This window comes from Siphateles boraxobius, unplaced genomic scaffold (genome assembly GCF_051911475.1).
Source record: "Siphateles boraxobius isolate OS27281-9 unplaced genomic scaffold, OSU_SipBor_1 116, whole genome shotgun sequence".
Lineage (NCBI taxonomy): Eukaryota > Metazoa > Chordata > Actinopteri > Cypriniformes > Leuciscidae > Siphateles > Siphateles boraxobius.
This window is the reverse complement of record NW_027508718.1, coordinates 514,044-535,785: the sequence shown is the minus strand read 5'-3', so window position 1 is coordinate 535,785 and position 21,742 is coordinate 514,044. Positions and strand designations below refer to the sequence as shown.

General features: G+C 42.0%; 6 non-coding genes across 6 annotated transcripts; all 6 read right to left on the bottom strand.

The window, feature by feature from the left end:
* Positions 1–8,104: 8,104 nt before the first annotated feature.
* trnaq-cug (transfer RNA glutamine (anticodon CUG)) lies at positions 8,105–8,176 on the bottom strand. The gene has a single exon. It is a non-coding gene; the product is annotated as a tRNA-Gln (tRNA).
* Positions 8,177–8,708: 532 nt separating this feature from the next.
* Positions 8,709–8,782, bottom strand: trnai-aau (transfer RNA isoleucine (anticodon AAU)). The gene has a single exon. It is a non-coding gene; the product is annotated as a tRNA-Ile (tRNA).
* An 87-nt stretch (positions 8,783–8,869) lies between these two features.
* Positions 8,870–8,942, bottom strand: trnap-agg (transfer RNA proline (anticodon AGG)). The gene has a single exon. It is a non-coding gene; the product is annotated as a tRNA-Pro (tRNA).
* A 1,824-nt stretch (positions 8,943–10,766) lies between these two features.
* Positions 10,767–10,839, bottom strand: trnaf-gaa (transfer RNA phenylalanine (anticodon GAA)). Its single transcript has one exon. It is a non-coding gene; the product is annotated as a tRNA-Phe (tRNA).
* Positions 10,840–11,066: 227 nt separating this feature from the next.
* trnap-agg (transfer RNA proline (anticodon AGG)) lies at positions 11,067–11,138 on the bottom strand. Its single transcript has one exon. It is a non-coding gene; the product is annotated as a tRNA-Pro (tRNA).
* A 7,791-nt stretch (positions 11,139–18,929) lies between these two features.
* trnai-aau (transfer RNA isoleucine (anticodon AAU)) lies at positions 18,930–19,003 on the bottom strand. The gene has a single exon. It is a non-coding gene; the product is annotated as a tRNA-Ile (tRNA).
* Positions 19,004–21,742: the final 2,739 nt, after the last annotated feature.

Below are 21,742 nucleotides of genomic sequence, written 5' to 3'. Positions count from 1 at the left end.
GTAGTTAAATGGGTTAGCTGATGTTGATGAATGGCGAGTTGGTTAGCTTGAGTGGAAATCTCTGTGGACATTTGAACCAGAACTGCTGGATCGTGTGATGGCGAAGTTTTCTGTAATGAAGCTTCAGGAGAATGAGGATCCATTTGCAGTTTTATTATAATCGTGGTCGTACAATCAGGGTCAATCACCAGCAAACACAACAGTAGAGATAAGGCAACTCGTAATCCAGAAACAGGCATAAGATCAGGGCAGGCAGCAAACTTACATAAATCAGTCCAGTATAGAATATAGTCCAGGGCAGGCAGCAAAGAATCAAGATGAGAATAGACAGTCCAAAAGTAATCCACGGGAAGACAAAACACGGGAAGAAACGCTCAGAGATGATTACCAGGGTAAATACAAAACTTCGCTAAGAAGGAGAGTCTGAGAGCACCTTAAATAGTCCACTGATGAAGGTCAGGTGCAAGGTAATCAGTGCCAGGTATGTGGGAAATGTAGTTCAAATGGTTTAATATTCAGAAGAGGGTTCCCTCTGGTGGTGAGCAGGTGGAACAGTGGGAGTCTCGTTTGTGACAGTGATGAACTTATTAATAAGAAAATAAATAACACTTCTTGGTACAATCTTGCTGGTATCATGCCATGCTTAAATCGTTTTGTTTTGTTTAGCTTTTGTGGCGGAGATTACTAAGAAACACCAAATATAACATAAAGGCGTTTATGACAATTCATAATAATATGATCATCAAACAGATCTAAAACTTAAAATGGTATATCAAATCGTTTTGGTATATCTTTTATAACATAGTTGAGAATCATTTGTTGAAACAAAAAAACACTTGTTTTTGCCTATTCATGTCTTTTTAAATATGTATAACATAGTATTTAAAAAGATAACATAAATATGTATACTGGTGTATAACATAGTATAGTATAACATATATGAATTAAACTTTTTTTTTTAAAGGTTTTAGTAAAAATTTTCTTGTGCTCAAAATAATGTAATGAATGACACAAAAAAATACTAAATTAACAACAACAAAAAAATGGTTTAAGGAGGATATAGCTTAATTAGCGGTCGGCTAATTATCTTGACAGTAGTGGCATGTTTTTTACTGTATATCATGGTAAAGTTGCAGGTTCACATGTACAGAAGAAATCGTGTGCTATTACACGCTAGCTAGCTTTATTGGCATGTTTAATTGTCTAAAAACAAACACTGTTTATGAATAAATAATGATCGATTATACAGTCGTGAAGAATAGACTTACCTGTTGCAAAGATGACGATAATTACTACTGATGACGACTACTTCCTGCTCAGCTACTGTTCGGACGCTCTCGCTTACTGCTCCGCGCTTTGCTCTATCGCTTTTATATTTCTATATTTTATCTCCTTTTATCACCTAATTTTAACTTCAGCAAATCAGCACAGTGCTCAAACGCTTGGATTACTACAAAAAAAAGCAGAATTATTTTATTCGACCAGCCTCCCACTGAAAGCTTACATTCCGGGGAAGAGAAAACACAACTGCCTACATTCATAAGGATAAGAAAATGCCTCCTCTGGAATCTACTTGCTGCTCCAACTGCCACAGACTTTTAAAAAGGATTGCAATTCTTGAAACAAAGTTAATTGCGGGACCACCAAACCAGACGGAACACACAACAGAGCTTCGTCATGGACGTCCTCAGCATTCAGCCGGTGAGTCCCATGAATCTAGTGCTTCTCGACAGGCCATACTGAGTGTAGAGAAACAAGCCGATCATTTTACTAACCGATGGCACAAACAGGGTGCGAGACCCAAAGGCACTCGAGACATCAGATTGTCACGAGCATCACATATTACTGCAGTAGCATCCTCTACCCCAGATACGGCTCTGACAAGGACTGCAAACACTGGTCTCCTACCACCGCCTATACATCTTGAGAACAGATTTGAAGTATTAATGAATGAGGAATCCCCAAATTTGATGAATGTGATCGCACACAGACAGAATCAGCCAGTAGCTAACACTGATGCTAACTGGGGCTCAAGGTCGAGCAGACAGCGGCACTCAGCTCACAGTGCAGCCGAGCCCAGGACTCTGATAGTGGGCGACTCCGTAATCAGAAACATTAATAGCAGGGATACAACAACGTGCTGCCTTCCACAAGCAACAACTTCTGATGTAAACAGGGAACTTCAGAACATTCTGATGAAACATAAGACTGCAAATCGACTCATCATTCATGTGGGGAAGAATGATATTCATAAAGAGCAGTCGGAACTTCTTAAAAAGGATTTCAATGAACTTTTTGAAACACTTAAAAGACTGAAAGTTCAAACATTCATCAGTGGACCACTCCCAGCAAGAGGAACAAACAGGTTTTCACGGTTGCTTGGGCTTAATACATGGCTGCAAAAAACCTGCAATATAAAAGGAGTGAACTTTATTGACAACTTCAATCTTTTCTGGAGTCAGAGGCAACTGTTTCAACAGGATGGCCACCACCCAAACAAACTTAGTTCAAGAGTGCTAAAGGACAATATCTACTTCTCCCTCCGTCATCCTTCTGCAATGTGTGCCAATCCACTCAACCTGAATGGCACACACACACCTGGATACAGTATGAATGACCACAGGATTTCACTTCAGCACCTGAATGGACATGCGGTTGACACATCACACAAGGACAGTGATAACACCACTCAGTCACAACATCCTCTGCTCACGGACACAATCTCAGCTGAGCCCTGCCCACAGAGCTCACCACAGACAGACTGTGACATACCAGCACTGCTCCAAGATACAGCACCCATAGACGACTTTCTGGAAAACAGCCAGGGAAACCAGGACAGAATATTACAGCCTCCAATAACACCAGAGCAAAAATCCCTCTCACGCCAGGCCCCACAACCACCAAAGCCTGCGGGCCCAGCTCGCCCTCCCCCTCCCCCTCCCCCTCCTCCTGTGAGAGCTCTTCAGCCTCTGCCACAGCGCCAGGGCCCACACCCTCCTCCAGCGGCTCGAGGTGAACCAAAAACAACTGATACCAGCTCTCAGTGATATGTGTCGGGTCCCCGCTATGGGGGGGATTATAACAATAACTTTCGCTATTATAACAATAACTTTCTCAAATGTTTACAGAACAAGCGGGAACCCAGTGTGCCTGTATCTTTTTCTATTGCTGTTCGATTACATGATAGAAAGTCTAAGGCCTTCAAAAGCCGTACAGCAAACCCATCTAATCTGGTGCCTATTACACGACATACCAAGATTGCTGTGGGGACAAAAAGTAAGACTGTTAAGTTAGCACTTTTAAACATCCGCTCACTTAAAAATAAATCACTTTTAGTCAACGACTTAATAACCACATACAACCTGGATTATATGATGCTAAATGAAACTTGGCTAGAAGAAAGTTGCAGTGCAACAGTCCTCAATGAAACAGCCCCTCCTAACTTTACTTTTATGAGTGTCTGCAGAGCTGTCAGAAGAGGCGGAGGTTTAGCTGCTCTTTATAAAGATGTCTATCAATGTAAGCAAATATCATTTGGGAATTACCCGTCTTTCCAGTATCTGGGTATTGTGTTAAAAGGTGCTCCACGCATTTTACTTATCATTGTTTACAGGCCTCCAAAATCCTCTCCAGCTTTTGCTGAGAACTTAACAGAACTGTTATCAACAATTTCCTCAGAGTTTGACTGCTTTGCCATTGCTGGAGATTTTAACATTCACATAGATAATGCAGAAAACAATATGGCAAAAGAAATAGAAACTGTTTTAACCCTTCGGAGTCTTGGGCTATTTTGGCCGTTTTTGAGTACTTTTATTTTTTTTAAATTTTGCAACATAAAAAAATGTTTACCATACCAATGTTTGGTATAATTTTTTTCAGCACAACATCACCTATATGATCAGACAATTAGTTTTTCACTTTGATGTACTCTATCAACATACTGGACCCAAAATCACACAAAAAACACAAAATCCGAATAGAAAAATTATAGCTTTTCTACTACAAAAAACACAAACATGCTCAATGAAGCATTTTAAAAGGTTTAAAATGTAAGCACAAGTTGTAAATGTCAACATATACAGGTACAATTCAGATATAATCAACCTATATACAAAAAAAATATGATTTACAAAAAAAAGCGTGTGTAGCCATAGGCTTTTTTTCTTTCTTTTTAGCTCAGCCACTTTTTAAAAAATGTTGTGCACACAATTATTCAGAGAGCTATATTTAAGGCCTTGCATTCCCAGAGTATGAGGGTTCGCAAATAGTGCAAATACAACATAAAAAATTTAAAATTGAGATAAAATTAAACTATATGCAGCAAAAAGCAGGTGGGGCAATAGGCGTTTTTTCTTTTCTTTTTTGCTTAGAAACTCTACAAAACAATTCATGTACAATTACACAGATATCTACATTACAGGGATTTCATTCCTTGAGTAAGAAGGGTTCCTCAATAGTGCAAATATACCATACAATAGGTAAAATGAACACAAAATCAAATTATACATACAACTATTTACAGCAAATATCAGGTGTTTTTTATTTTTATTTTTTATCTGTGCCTCTCCTCAAAACAGTTTAGCTAAATCTACTCCTAAACTACCTAAACTACTCCTAAACTACCTAAACTATCTACACTACTCCTAAACTACTCTCAAAATCTACTCAAACTCTTCCAAAAACTAGCAATAATATCTCTCTATATATATAACGTATATATGTCTATCTTTATCAACTCCGTAAATCCTCTGCCTTTCAATTTTGCGTCTTAGCTCAGTTGGCTCCTCCTCCATTCCCTAAAATGTGCAGCCTGAATAGCAGAGTCAGCAGATTCACAATTTTTTCTCCGTTTTGTTTTATGACAAAAACCGACGAAGTTATTAGAATAAATGCAACGCCTGTCGCATCCCATCTTGCGTTCTTTTACGAACGCGTCAGTATTTTTTTATATAAAGTTTAAATGATCATATCTCCGTTTTTACTTGGTCTATCAACACAAAACAAAAAGTAAAATAGAATTTCAAGCCAGCACTTTCAACAGAAGTGGACGGCAGCGCTCAACGTGACTTTGTTTTTATGCTTTGACGTCTTAAACTGGTCATGTAACTTGATCACGCCGGCGTGATCGGCGACCCCGAAGAGTTAAAAACTTTTGATCTGACTCAGCATGTACATGGACCCACACATAATCGTGGACACACTCTAGATTTACTTATCAGTAAGGGTCTAAACATTTCATCAATTGTTATTAAGGATGTAGCACTGTCTGATCATTTTTGTATTTTCTTTGATATATTGATCTCTCCTGCCATTGAAGCTAGATCTGTGTCTGTCAAGAAGAGATGCTTAAATGAGAACACTAGTGTACTATTTATGAAGGCTATATCTTTAACACCAAGCATATCTGCTGACTCTGTTGATTTTCTCCTTGATTCTTTTAACTCAAAAGTTAAGAGTGTAATTGATGATGTTGCTCCTGTGAAAGTCAGGAAGAAGAGTGGCAGACAAAAAGCACCTTGGAGAAACTCAACAGCAGTGCAAAATATGAAAAGACAATGCAGAAAAGCAGAGCGCATGTGGCGGAAGACAAAACTTGTAGTCCATTATAACATCTACAAAGACAGCATCCATGCTTTCAATAAGGAACTAAGCAAAGCTAGACAGACTTTTTTCTCGAATATTATAAACAGCAATATAAACAACACGCGCACTCTTTTTGCTACTGTAGAGAGACTGACAAACCCCCCAAGCCAGATTCCCAGTGAAATGCTCTCAGTGAGAAAGTGCAGTGAGTTTACTTCTTTCTTCTCTGAGAAAATCAATAATATCAGAAAGGTGATCAGCTCATCCTTGAGTTGCGCTGGGGTCAGGCAGACCAGACAACAGCACGAGAAAGTAGCCACTATGTCTGATTTCGAAGAAATTGATGGCAAAATTTTGGAAGAAACCGTAGAGCAACTAAAAACATCAACCTGCGCCCTTGACGCACTTCCCACATCCTTTTTCAAAAATGTGTTACACAGCTTAGAAGCAGATCTCCTGGAAGTGGTAAATGCCTCACTTCTCTCTGGGAGTTTTCCGACCTCCCTGAAAACTGCTGTCGTCAAGCCCCTCCTGAAAAAGAGCAATCTGGATAAGACCATATTAAACAACTATAGACCGATATCAAATCTTCCTTTCATAGGCAAGATCATTGAAAAAGTTGTCTTCAATCAGCTGAACAAATTCTTAAGCTCGAATGGATACTTTGACCATTTTCAATCTGGTTTCCGACCGCACCACAGTACAGAGACCGCGCTCATAAAGATAATAAATGATATTCGCTTAAATACTGATACAGGCAAATTATCAGTGCTGGTACTACTCAACCTCAGTGCTGCATTTGACACTGTCGATCACAAAATACTTCTTGACAGGCTGGAAAACTGGGTCGGGCTTTCTGGGATAGTCCTAAAATGGTTCAGGTCATACTTAGGAGGCAGAGGTTATTATGTGAGTATAGGAGACCATAAGTCTGAGTGGACATCCATGACATGCGGAGTCCCTCAAGGCTCAATTCTTGCGCTACTCCTATTCAACCTGTACATGCTCCCAATGAGCCAAATAATGAGAAAGAACCAAATCGCTTACCATAGCTATGCAGACGACACACAGCTCTACTTATCCCTATCGCCTAACGATTACAGCCCCATTGACTCCCTTTGCAAATGCATTGATGAAGTAAACAATTGGATGTGCCAAAACTTTCTTCAGTTAAACAAAGACAAAACTGAAGTCATTGCGTTTGGAAACAAAGATGAAGTTCTCAAGGTGAACGCATACCTTCAGTCTAGGGGTCAAACAACTAAAAATCAAGTCAGGAATCTGGGTGTGTCTCTAGAGTCAGACCTTAGTTTCAGTAGTCATGTCAAAGCAATAACTAAATCAGCATATTATCACCTGAAAAATATTGCAAAAATTAGATGCTTTGTTTCCAGTCAAGACTTAGAAAAACTTGTGCATGCTTTCATCACCAGTAGGGTGGATTATTGTAATGGACTTCTCACTGGCCTTCCCAAAAAGACCATAAGACAGTTGCAGCTAATACAGAACGCTGCTGCTAGGATTCTGAGCAGAACCAGAAAATATGATCACATCACACCAGTCCTCAGGTCTTTACACTGGCTGCCAGTTACATTTAGGATTGATTTTAAAGTATTATTACTGGTATATAAATCATTCAATGGCCTAGGACCTCAATACATTGCAGATATGCTCAGTGAATATAAACCCAACAGATCACTCAGATCATTAGGATCACATCGGCTAGAAATACCAAGGGTTCACTCTAACCATGGCGAGTCTGCTTTTAGCTACTATGCCAGCCGCAGCTGGAACCAGCTTCCAGAAGAGATCAGATGTGCTCCTACAGTAGTCACATTCAAATCCAGACTCAAAACACATCTGTTTAACTGTGGATTTACTGAATGAGCACTGTGCCACTGTTCGTCCGACTGTTTGCACTGTATTTTATTTTATGTTTTAATTATTCTGATTTCATTTGATTATTTCTGTATTTTATCTTTTATTCCAAACTGTTTTAATTATTCTGATTTCTTTTGATTATTTTAATTTCTTCTATGTAAAGCACTTTGAATTACCATTGTGTATGAAATGTGCTATATAAATAAACTTGCCTTGCCTTGCCTAATAATAGCGGTCGCCGATTGGTCAAAAGTAAGCCACAGGAGCAGAGCCAGGAGAGAAACACGATTGGTCAAAAGTAAGCCACAGGAGAGAAAGGCGATTGGTCAAAAGTAAGCCACAGGAGAGAAACACGATTGGTCAAAAGTAAGCCACAGGAGAGAACGCGATTGGTCAAAAGTAAGCCACAGCAGAGAAACACGATTGGCTCACGTGGGCTTACTTTGGGCTTACTTTGGCTCAATCGGTAGGAAGCAGTAGGCGCAAGCGAGAGGTAGTGGGATCGATGCCTGCATTCTCCAGTGCTGTCCATCCTTTTTACGCCCCCCTTCAAGGGGCACTACCTAGATGAGCTCTTGCGGCTCAGTGCTGCCGAAAAAGTTTTTTCGAACGAGGTACTGCACACATTCCTGGCAAAAGCAGGTCCCACCGAGATTTGAACTCGGATCGCTGGATTCAGAGCCCAGAGTGCTAACCATTGCACCATGGAACCTTGGCGTGTGTCAACTTTTCCCATGAGCAGCAGAGATTTAACTCATTGAGTCCAGAAGCACGATAGCAAGGATTTAAGTCATTGAGTCCAGAAGCACGATAGCAAGGAGCAAATGAAGCCTTTGCTTTTTAAGCCCATGTTTCCCCAATTCCGACTCGGTTTGAGAGTGCCAATTTCACCGACACGTCAGCAGTTGCGCATCACCTCTGTTTTTTCCCTCCCTTCCGCAAAGAACCTAAAAAGGTTCGACAGAGATTTGAACTCAGATTGCTGGATTCAAAGGCCAGAGTAGCTGGCTGTCTGAGAGGCAGATAGCGATGAGGCTAGGTGGAATCAGGTAGACTAAAAGAGATTACGTGGTTCCTCTGCCGAAACCCGGGATTGAACAAGGGACCTTTAGATCTTCAGTCTAACGCTCTCCCAACTTAGCTATTTCGGCCAGATACTTGAATGGTTTAGCCAGCAGGGATGTCTGGGAGACCGCCCGTCATTTTCGAGAAGAGCAGAGCGAAGGTCCCAGAGAGAAAATGAGTGGCCCGTACGGGTATCGAACCCTCGACCTTGGTGTTATTAGCACCACGCTCTAACCAACTGAGCTAACCGGCCTCTCTCTGGCACATTTTATCCTCAATTTCTCAGAAATATCCTGGTTGCCCTAATCAGGCTGAAGAGATTAAAAGCAAAGCCTAATAATGGCCTCGTCCGGGATTTGAACCCGGGACCTCTCGCACCCTAAGCGAGAATCATACCCCTAGACCAACGAGCCGAAACATACATCCTCCCTGCTGCTGCCGGTCCGCAAACATTTCAGCTTCCATGGCTTAAAGCGCAATTTTTTGATTAAATCTACTATTAAAAGGCAGCCAGTGCAAAGTTTCCAGCACAGAGGAAATGCGGCCTCTTTTTTTGTGGTCATTGGAAATCACGCTGCAGGACCTGCACACGAATAATGAGAAGCTTACTTACAGGAGCCTGGTCTGCAACACTGGACCCAGTTGATGTTGCAGGAGCAGAGGCAGCACTTGGCTGGACAGAAGGCTGTGGAGGAGACTGCAGAGGAGGCTGAGCAGGGCGCAGAGGAGGAGACTGCAGAGGGGGCTGGGCAGGGCGCAGAGGAGGAGACTGCAGAGGAGGCTGGGCAGGCCGCAGAGGAGGAGACTGCAGAGGAGGCTGGGCAGGGCGCAGAGGAGGAGACTGCAGAGGAGGCTGGGCAGGGCGCTGCAGTCCTGTGGGTGGCTGTAGTGAGGATGGTCCTGGAGCAGAGGGACAGGGGTTGAAGGCCTTGCTGGAAAGATGGGAGTTGCTCTTTCCAGTGGACAGGAAGCTCTGCAGGCGACTGGGACACCTGGCCAGGGGTCCACAATGCTGTAGGAGCAGGATAAGGGGCAGGAACAGGGGCAGTAGCACGAGCCGGGGCAGGAGCAGGGCCTCTCGAGCCTGCAGTGGATGGAGAAAAAAGAAAAAACGTACCCACTTACAGGGTTTGGCTGGAAACAAAATCTTTTGTACCAGCTGTGAAGCAAATAAATGCTTCCCCCGCGCCAACAGGGCCTACACATTGGTCGCCAGCAGTGGCCTGTTCTTAGTGGCAGTAGGTGGAGGAGGAACAGGCACAGTGGCAGTGGGCACAGCAGCAGTGAGGACAGATGCAGTGGTCACAGTGGTGGTGGGCACGTGGGCTGGAGTAATGTATATAATAATGTAATGAATGACACAAAAAAATACTAAATTAACAACAACAAAAAAATGGTTTAAGGAGGATATTGCTTAATTAGCGGTCGGCTAATTATCTTGACAGTAGTGGCATGTTTTTTACTGTATATCATGGTAAAGTTGCAGGTTCACATGTACAGAAGAAAACGTGTGCTATTACACGCTAGCTAGCTTTATTGGCATGTTTAATTGTCTAAAAACAAACACTGTTTATGAATGAATAATGATCGATTATACAGTCGTGAAGAATAGACTTACCTGTTGCAAAGATTGCAAAGATGACGATAATAATAGCGGTCGCCGATTGGTCAAAAGTAAGCCACAGGAGCAGAGCCAGGAGAGAAACGCGATTGGTCAAAAGTAAGCCACAGGAGAGAAAGGCGATTGGTCAAAAGTAAGCCACAGGAGAGAAACACGATTGGTCAAAAGTAAGCCACAGGAGAGAACGTGATTGGTCAAAAGTAAGCCACAGCAGAGAAACACGATTGGCTCACGTGGGCTTACTTTGGCTCAATCGGTAGGAAGCAGTAGGCGCAAGCGAGAGGTAGTGGGATCGATGCCTGCATTCTCCAGTGCTGTCCATCCTTTTTACGCCCCCCTTCAAGGGGCACTACCTAGATGAGCTCTTGCGGCTCAGTGCTGCCGAAAATGTTTTTTCGAACGAGGTACTGCACACATCCTGGCAAATGCAGGTCCCACCGAGATTTGAACTCGGTTCGCTGGATTCAAAGCCCAGAGTGCTAACCATTACACCATGGAACAAACACACCCTGATAGCTGGCTGTATGAGAGGCAGATAGCGATGAGGCTAGGTGTAATCAGAGCTGCCGTTTGGTCAATGGACCGCCTCGACTAAGAGAGGCGGACGTGGTTCCTCTGCCGAAACCCGGGATTGAACCAGGGACCTTTAGATCTTCAGTCTAACGCTCTCCCAACTGAGCTATTTCGGCCAGGTACTTGTGCGGTTTAGCCAGCAGCCATGTCTGGGAGACCGCCAGTCATTTTCGAGAAGAGCAGAGCGAAGGTCCCAGAGAGAAAATGAGTTGCCCGTACGGGGATCGAACCCTTGACCTTGGCACTATTAGCACCACGCTCTAACCAACTGAGCTAACCGGCCTCTCTCTGGCTCATTTTATCCCCAATTTTTTTGAAGAGATTAAAAGGAAAGCCTGATAATGGGCTCGTCCGGGATTTGAACCCAGGACCTCTCGCACCCTAAGCGAGAATCATACCCCTAGACCAACGAGCCGAAACATACGTCCTCCCTGCTGCTGCCGGGCCGAAAACAATTCAGCTTGCATGGCTTAAAGCGCAATATTTTGATTAAATCTACAATTAAAAGGTAGCCAGTGCAAAGTTGCCAGCACAGAGGAAATGCGGCCTCTTTTTTGTGGTCATTGGAAATCACGCTGCAGCACCTGCACACGTGCTAGGGATCGCGCCTCGTCTTTGTCTTTGAGAGCGATGGACACCTCAGGAATTCATCCGCCATGTTGACGTTATCATGTGACCTACGACACGTTATCACAAGCGCAACAACTTAAAAGATGAACGACACGTTTAATTCATCTATCTGTAAATATCTTGATATTGATGAAACTTGCTCATTTTGTGGTATTGTTGAAGAAACAGCTGCCAATTTATTTTGTGAATACATTTAGGGTTGATTTAAGTTGTTATATTTTAAACCCTTCTAATGTGACCCACAGTTCCTTATAACGATTTTTTAAGAAACCCCAAAATCGTTATCTCTTGAATATGTTGTTAATTTCTTTATTTTATACCCAAAAAGTTTCTCCTTCAAGTTTTCCTCTTTTCTTGATGAATTTACCTCTCGTTTCATCCCTCAGACAATAACAACAAAACTATTTTTTAATGTATTATGAAGAACTATTTATGTTTAAAGATATTTAGCCTTGTTATTGTTCTTTTTTCCTGTGTATAAATATCATATTATGATGTACACAAACCAATGATCTTTATGTTTTCTGTTTTGTCATTATGATTGTTCATTGTTAGATACAACTAGTATCTTTCCATGATCTTTATGTAATAAGTTTATAAGTTTAAATTATATGAGCGACAGGTGCACTAACACTTCATAACATCATTAACTCGACAGCACAACCTAGAACAGTTTTCCTCTGCGTTTACTGTCTGCAGTGCACAAGGAGACAGGCCGCTGCTCGAAGATCTCCTTTGGAGAAACTGTTGACTTTATACTCGAAAAATGCAAGTATCGCTCATAAAAAATTAATATTACATCAGAATGAATTGCATTGTTAGCCCACCCCAAAACTTAAACAAAATAATATTAAATGCTGACCATTACTTAATTATATTACTTTTTTATATATACTAAAAATGATATAATTTAATAAAACAAGCAAAATGTAATTTGTTTTGTAATATGAGTTATGCTTAGAGCCTCTTCTTAATATTATTAACTCGTCTTTATTTTTAGGTCATGTTCCAAAAATATTCAAGCTGGCAGTAATAAAACCTCTCATTAAGAAACCGCAATTAGATCCAAATAACTTAGCAAATTACAGACCCATCTCAAATCTTCCATTTATGTCTAAAATACTAGAAAAAATTGTGTCCGCTCAATTGTGCTCTTTCTTACAAGAAAATGATATCTATGAAAAATTCCAGTCGGGATTCAGACCGCATCATAGCACAGAAACTGCGCTAGTTAAAATTACAAATGATTTACTTTTAGCTTCTGACCAAGGCTGTATCTCAATACTAGTTCTACTCGATCTTAGTGCTGCGTTCGATACTATCGATCATAAAATACTCTTGGATCGACTACAAAACTACACTGGTGTTCAGGGACAGGCATTAAGCTGGTTTAGATCGTACTTATCAGACCGTTACCATTTTGTCTGTTTAAATGGGGAAAAATCAAAGATAACGTCAGAAGACTATGGAGTGCCGCAAGGATCGGTGTTAGGCCCTCTGCTATTCTCAATATATATGCTGCCACTTGGTAATATTATAAGAAAACATGGAATTAATTTCCACTGTTATGCTGATGACACTCAATTATATATCTCATCACGGCCAGATGAAAACACTAACTTATCTAAATTGACAGAGTGTCTAAATGATATAAAATGCTGGATGACGTGTAATTTCCTGCTATTAAATTCAGATAAAACGGAGGTACTACTTATTGGTCCAAAAAACTACCCACAAAATCCCTTACAATACAACTTTAATTTAGAATGATGTCCTGTTACTTTATCCACTACAGTAAAAGACCTGGGTGTTATACTAGACCGCAACTTGACTTTCGAAAATCATATTTCATATATTACAAGAACAGCCTTTTTCCACCTTAGAAACATTGCTAAGCTACGCAACATGCTATCTGTTTCTGATTCAGAAAAGTTAGTTCATGCATTCATGACCTCGAGACTAGATTACTGTAATGCTTTATTAGCTGGCTGCCCTGCATCCTCAATCAACAAGCTACAGTTAGTGCAAAATGCAGCTGCTAGAGTTCTTACTAGATCAAGAAAATATGATCATATAACACCTATTTTATCATCTCTACACTGGTTACCTATTAAGTTACGTATCAATTACAAAGTATTCCTATTGACCTATAAAGCCCTAAATGGTTTAGCTCCTGTGTATTTAACAGACCTTCTATCACCATACAATCCATCGCGCTCTTTAAGATCACTAAATTCGAGGCTTCTGGTCATTCCTAGGATATCTAAGTCCACTAAAGGAGGGAGGGCGTTCTCGCATTTAGCTCCTAAACTCTGGAATAGCCACAATAGTGTATTGTGAAAAGCTCTATACAAATAAATTTGAATTGAATTGAATTGAATTATGCATGAATACACGTGAACATCTCAATTGTCAGTCAAGCAATGAATTAATGCATACATTAAATAATTATATTTTATATACTGACAACAATAAGAAACATGAATAAATGAGTAAAAGAACAAATAAAAGTAACCATCACACAATAAACAAATGCATGCACATGAAACAAATCTTTATTCAAACTACAAGCATGTATTTGGGCGCTGAAGCCCACATCCTACTGCCATCTCAACACAGCGGTTCCCATTCTGCGGCTTTATTCTGATGAATTCACCAGAGGTGACCGTGCCTTCGTGCCGGAGCTTGTTGCTGCGCTGCGCTTCACAATCTGAGGCGATAAGGGCAGATGGAGAGATCTTATGACAGTCTCATCCATGGCACCGTTTCCAGGATTCAGCTCTGGGCTCCTCATCCTCAGTGCTCACACCAGTCTGAATAAAAACATGTTTAGTTACTTTATAGATTTGTTTATTTACCTTATTTACAGCACATTAGTCTAATGTCAACAGTGTTGACAACAGTGAATTAACGTTATCCTATCCTATGATAATGCCACACATACATCACTCAGATGTCTTTTTCATGTTGTGATGTGCTCATCTGCAATATGTCAATACTTACAATATTTTCCTTTCAGATGTAAATAGACATTTTAAATAAGCGTGTTTAAGATGTATATGGTTATGTAAATCCACTTTAGAGACGTTACATGTGCTTAGAGCTCCCCTGTTAGCTAGCTATACAAAACATGTTTTACAGCAAAATCACAACTATACTATACTGTCTAACTACTTTACACCTTCAACAGTTAAAACGTCTACTCTATTGTAGTTTAACACATAAGGAACCGTGTTTACTCACATTTGAAAACCCCCGGCGTCGCTGATCTCCGTGATGTTTGATAATGACGTATGCTCTCGCGTGGCCTCCTGGGATAGAAGAGTATCCATCGGTTGAGCACTCAAAAATCGGGCCGGAAGCAGTAAGCCATCCGGGAACTTCTCCCCTACTCTTTTATGAATACTGATGTTTCGAACGTACTGCTTCCTTCACGTACTGTTTTCGCCTACTATATAGTAGGAAAGTAGGCACATTCGAACGCACTTAAGTCCAAATCTCGCGATAATTGGTACGTCACCCAGGTAATTCTCGCCTACTCTTTTGGATTAATACATACTTTTTCGCTCGCCTACTCTTTTCCCATACTAAATAGTAGGGAAGTATGCGGTTTGGAACGCAGCACATGTTTCCCCAATTCCGACTCTGTTTGAGAGTGCCAATTTCACTGCCACGTCAGCAGTTGTGCATCACCTCTGTTTTTTCCCACCCTTCCGCAAAGAACCTAAAAAGGTTCTACCGAGATTGCAACTGGGATCGCTGGATTCAAAGCGCTAACCATTACACCATGGAACCAACACTTCCTGATAGCTGGCTGTCTGAGAGGCAGATAGCGATGAGACTAGGTGGAATCAGGTAGACTAAAAGAGGCGGACGTGGTTCCTCTGCCGAAACCCGGGATATAAATATCCTGGTTGCCCTAATCAGGCTGAAGAGATTAAAAGCAAAGCCTAATAATGGGCTCGTCCAGGATTTGAACCCGGGACCTCTCGCACCCTAAGCGAGAATCATACCCCTATACCAATGAGCCGAAACATACATCCTCCCTGCTGCTGCCGGGCCGCAAACATTTCAGCTTGCATGGCTTAAAGCGCAATTTTTTGATTAAATCTACAATTAAAAGGTAGCCAGTGCAAAGTTTCCAGCACAGAGAAAATGCGGCCTCTTTTTTTGTGGTCATTGGAAATCACGCTGCAGCACCTGCACACGAATAATGAGAAGCTTACTTACAGGAGCCTGGTCTGCAACACTGGACCCAGTTGATGTTGCAGGAGCAGAGGCAGCACTTGGCTGGACAGAAGGCTGTGGAGGAGACTGCAGAGGAGGCTGAACAGGGCGCAGAGGAGGAGACTGCAAAGGAGGCTGGGCAGGGCGCAGAGGAGGAGACTGCAGAGGAGGCTGGGCAGGGCGCAGAGGAGGAGACTGCAGAGGAGGCTGGGCAGGGCGCTGCAGTCCTGTGGGTGGCTGTAGTGAGGATGGTCCTGGTGCAGAGGGACAGGGGTTGAAGGCCTTGCTGGAAAGATGGGAGTTGCTCTTTCCAGTGGACAGGAAGCTCTGCAGGCGACTGGGACACCTGGCCAGGGGTCCACAATGCTGGAGGAGCAGGATAAGGGGCAGGAGCAGGGGCAGTAGCACGAGCCGGGGCAGGAGCAGGGCCTCTCGAGCCTGCAGTGGCTGGAGCGTAAAAAAACACAACAAAATTATCTTATTGTTTTAGACTTTCACTGCATGACTTTCTCAGCTCTGCTGGACAGCTACTGCGATTACACGGTTTACTGCAAAGCATGTATGATTAGTAGAGAGATGACATGATGATGAAAAGATGGAAAGAAGCAGTGAAAATCATCCTGTTTTTCATCCAAGCACCATTAGAAGAAATACAAGAAGAAAAAAAGATGGGATCAGCCAAGTGTGAAGCGAAGCAGACCAAACATTACAACAGCCACTTATTCCAAGGGGAGAGGGGGAAGTGTGAGATGACAAGAATGAGCTTTAGTCAGTGATTACGATAAAAAATGAAATAAAATCTTTTACATACACCTTTAAATTATCTTTTTTCCTTTGAGGATGTTCACTCAAAGAGTGAATGTAGATAGACACCTGAGAAGTGCCATTCCTCTGTGTTGTGAAATAAAATAATATGTCATTTAAAAAATACTGTTTTGTTTTATTTGTAATTGTTTGTAAAATATTGTTTAAGATTTACATACCTTGAGGAAGTTGTTCCTCAGCTTGCGAGGCTACAGTTGCCATCTCCAGGTCATCTTCCTCCTCAAAAAAATCCGTAGCAGCAGAGTCTGTAAAATAACATAAAGCACTAAGCACATGTCACCAACACACTTGTATGCGTTAAGTGATACTCACCACATGTAAAGAGCTGTCTCCGGGCTGCGGACTCAGACGCAGGATGTACACGTGGTCCTGCAGCTGTTGAACACGTATTTTCGTTAGACATATATACTGCATAATATATACTGTAATGATTTTAAAGCTTGCAAATCACTTACAGGGTTTGGCTGGAGCCAAAATCTTTTGTGCCAGCTGTGAAGCAAATAAATGCTTCCCCCGCGCCAACAGGGCCTTCACATTGGTCGCCAGCAGTGGCCTGTTCTTAGTGGCAGTAGTTGGAGGAGGAACAGACACAGTGGCAGTGGGCACAGCAGCAGTGAGGACAGATGCAGTGGGCACAGTGGTGGGGGCACGTGGGCTGGAGCCTGCCTCTTCAGCACGTGTGCTTTGAAAAGGGCCATATTGGTGTTAGGCCTGGCCTTTGCCTTCTTCAGGTAGGTGATGAGAGCCTGGGCCTCCTTGCTTGGGTCCTCATACACCTCCTTCATTGACCTACCCTTAAAATCCCCAAACTCCACCATCAGACATCCAGAGTCTCCTGTCCTCTGGGCCTCCTGCAGCATGGCCTGTTTTTTCTGATACACCTCCACAGCCTCGCCTACTTCCCTGATCTGCGAGGTGTATCTGAGGAACAGGTGTTTGTTGTCCGACAGCGGGTTGTCCCTCTCCTCCTCCCCCAAAATGCTGCTGACCAGATAGCAAGCATACCCCAGTGAGTTCTCCAGCAGCCACAGGAACCTCTGACCCTGGTGTTTCCCAAACTGGATCTTGCAGTGAGCCAGAACCAGGAACTGGTCTCCAGGATTCCCTCCATTCTGCCTCACAAAGGCAGTGGCCTCAGCCAGGACCTCCTCCTTACACCTGGCCCTCCCTGCCAACACGATCTTCCTCCTATTGGCCTCCTCAGTTGGCCCCATAAGGAGTCGACCCTCAGAGGTTCTCCGTAAAACCGGGTATGCATACATAATCTGAAAGGACACAGGCATAAACAGAACGTTACATAGCTGTCATATTCCAACTGAAAGTATTTTACTACAGCATTTGTTTTTTATGTAATTAATTATTATAATATTATAATAATTAATGATTATTATTATTATGAGCATAAGCATTATTGTTTTTTATACAACTGTGAATCACTTTGAATTGCCTTGTGTACAAATTGTAAATAGTGTGATGATCTTATTAATAAGAAAATAAATAACACTTCTTGGTACAATCTTGCTGGTATCATGCCATGCTTAAATCGTTTTGTTTTGTTTAGCTTTTGTGGCAGAGATTACTAAGAAACACCAAATATAACATAAAGGCGTTTATGACAATTCATAATAATATGATCATCAAACAGATCTAAAACCTAAAATGGTATATCAAATCGTTTTGGTATATCTTTTATAACATAGTTGAGAATCATTTGTTGAAACAAAAAAACACTTGTTTTTGCCTATTCATGTCTTTTTAAATATGTATAACATAGTATTTAAAAAGATAACATAAATATGTATACTGGTGTATAACATAGTATAGTATAACATATATGAATTAAACTTTTTTTTTAAAGGTTTTAGTAAAAATCTTCTTTTGCTCAAAATAATGTAATGAATGACACAAAAAAATACTAAATTAACAACAACAAAAAAAATGGTTTAAGGAGGATATAGCTTAATTAGCGGTCGGCTAATAATCTTGACAGTAGTGGCATGTTTTTTACTGTATATCATGGTAAAGTTGCAGGTTCACATGTACAGAAGAAAACGTGTGCTATTACACGCTAGCTAGCTTTATTGGCATGTTTAATTGTCTAAAAACAAACACTGTTTATGAATAAATAATGATCGATTATACAGTCGTGAAGAATAGACTTACCTGTTGCAAAGATGACGATAATAATAGCGGTCGCCGATTGGTCAAAAGTAAGCCACCCTAGCAGAGCCAGGAGAGAAACGCGATTGGTCAAAAGTAAGCCACAGGAGAGAAAGGCGATTGGTCAAAAGTAAGCCACAGGAGAGAAACAAAATTGGTCAAAAGTAAGCCACAGGAGAGAACGCGATTGGTCAAAAGTAAGCCACAGCAGAGAAACACGATTGGCTCACGTGGGCTTACTTTGGGCTTACTTTGGCTCAATCGGTAGGAAGCAGTAGGCGCAAGCGAGAGGTAGTGGGATCGATGCCTGCATTCTCCAGTGCTGTCCATCCTTTTTACGGAGAGGCCCCAGAGAGAAAATGAGTGGCCCGTACGGGGATCTAACCCGCGACCTTGAAGTTATTAGCACCACGCTCTAACCAACTGAGCTAACCAGCCTCTCTCTTGCACATTTTATCCCCAATTTCTCAGAAATATCCTGGTTGCCCTAATCAGGCTGAAGAGATTAAAAGCAAAGCCTAATAATGGGCTCGTCCAGGATTTGAACCCGGGCCCTCTCGCACCCTAAGCGAGAATCATACCCCTAGACCGAAACATACATCCTCCTTGCTGCTGCCGGGCCGCAAACATTTCAGCTTGCATGGCTTAAAGCGCAATTTTTTGATTAAATCTACAATTAAAAGGTAGCCAGTGCAAAGTTTCCAGCACAGAGGAAATGCGGCCTCTTTTTTTGTGGTCATTGGAAATCACGCTGCAGCACCTGCACACGAATAATGAGAAGCTTACTTACAGGAGCCTGGTCTGCAACACATGACACAGTTGATGTTGCAGGAGCAGAGGCAGCACTTGGCAGGACAGAAGGCTGTGGAGGAGACTGCAGAGGAGGCTGAGCAGGGCGCAGAGGAGGAGACTGCAGTGGAGGTTGGGCAGGGCGCAGAGGAGGAGACTGCAGAGGAGGCTGGGCAGGGCGCAGAGGAGGAGACTGCAGAGGAGGCTGGGCAGGGCGCAGAGGAGGAGACTGCAGAGGAGGCTGGGCAGGGCGCTGCAGTCCTGTGTGTGGCTGTAGTGAGGATGGTCCTGGTGCAGAGGGATAGGGGTTGAAGGCCTTGCTGCAAAGATGGGAGTTGCTCTTTCCAGTGGACAGGAAGCTCTGCAGGCGACTGGGACACCTGGCCAGGGGTCCACGATGCTGGAGGAGCAGGATAAAGGGCAGGAGCAGGGGCAGTAGCACGAGCCGGGGCAGGAGCAGGGCCTCTTGAGCCTGCAGTGGCTGGAGCGTAAAAAACACAACAAAATTATCTTATTGTTTTAGACTTTCACTGCATGACTTTCTCAGCTCTGCTGGACAGCTACTGCGATTACAAGGTTTATTGCAAAGCATGTATGATTAGTAGAGAGATGACATGATGATGTAAAGATGGAAGGAAGCAGTGAAAATTATCCTGTTTTTCATCCAAGCACCATTAGAAGAAATGCAAGAAGAAAAAAAGATGGGATCAGCCAAGTGTGAAGCGAAGCAGACCAAACACTACAACAGCCACTTATTCCAAGGGGAGTGGGGGAAGTGTGAGATGACAAGAATGAGCTTTAGTCAGTGATTACGATAAAAAATGAAATAAAACCTTTTACATACACCTTTAAATTATCTTTTTTCCTTTGAGGATGTTCACTCAAAGAGTGAATGTAGATTGACACCTGAGAAGTGCCATTCCTCTGTGTAGCGACTGACCGAATCCTGTTTTTCTTTCACTACTGAACAAATATGAACACATATATGTTTAATTCACAAAACCTTGAATCATGTGAAATGGTGCCCCAATGTCTGCCAGCAGGTCATTGATTAACTCCATTTATGACGCATTGCGCAATCAAGAAACAGGTCCCGTTGTTCTCGAAACCCTCACGTGGTGCACACCACGGATGGACAATATGCCCTAAGGATACACACACACACACACCACACATACCCGCACACAAACGTCCTTTGTGTGCAACTTAGGATAGGAATGTCCTTAATGTATATAACACAGAATTGTATCTAACCTTCCTGTATGCATGCATATCTAATTAGTTTTGTCTTATTCTATAGATGTAATTGGAGACTGGTCTGTAACTTCAAATCTTAAGTGTATTTCTAACGAAAGATTACCTAACAGGATCATCTTCTGTAACTCTCCCTCTTGCTAGGTCATAAAACTTTATGACCCCCAAAAGGAATTCCAATGGAATCACAGCTCCCACTTGAATTCTGATGAAGAAAGACTAATAGACTCTGCAATCTATATATAACCACTTAAGAAATGTATAAACATGAATTTGATCTTTCCTAGGTCATGGTAGCCGGTATTATGGCTTTATAGTCGTGTGAGTGAACATTAAATGTGTGTAATTCTGCATATGAATGTAACTTTATGTTTCTTCTACTCGTTCCGGCCATTCTTGGTACCTGTTTGACCGTCTTGTTTTGACTAAACCAGTCATACATAGGATATTACAGTAAAATGTATTGTTCTGTGTGTACAATCTTTCTGGCTAGAAATGACAAAATTTTATAGCATCATCAATTATCCTGACAAGACAAAGAAGAACTTTTCCCGCTCTATTTCCTTGGTAACTTCACGCTCGGTGAACCTTTAAAACTTCCCGCGAGTCTGCTCGCCCCGGAAGACACGAGAGAACAAGCCTATAGCACCGAAGGACAAACACGCATACGACTCTTCGTTCCTCAGCAACACAAAGAGAACCATATACGCAAGTATAGGTTATTGATTTGATTTGATTGATGTGATTTCTTGTTGCCTCTCTAAGGGTTATTGTCTGTGATTTTTGCCATGCTGCGATCACCCCGGTGATCTCTCTCATCCTGACCGTTAGTTTCACTTTCTCATCCTCTATCTATCTCTCTCTATATATATATATACTTCACTCTCTCTCTCTCTCACTCAATCTCTCTCTCTCTCACTCCCGTTGTTATTCGTTTGTCTCGTTAGTTTTACTGTTTATTGTACATACATGTATCCCGGGTTTAAATGTAGAATTCTGTATCCATAGTTTCTTTTTATTAAAACCATTATATTCTTGATTGCTAATTGTCTAAAGTGCTCATTTTTACAAAGTCAATGAAGTGTTCGACCCTTTAGCTACAAAGCTTTACAATTCGTTACTATTTCAGTAACC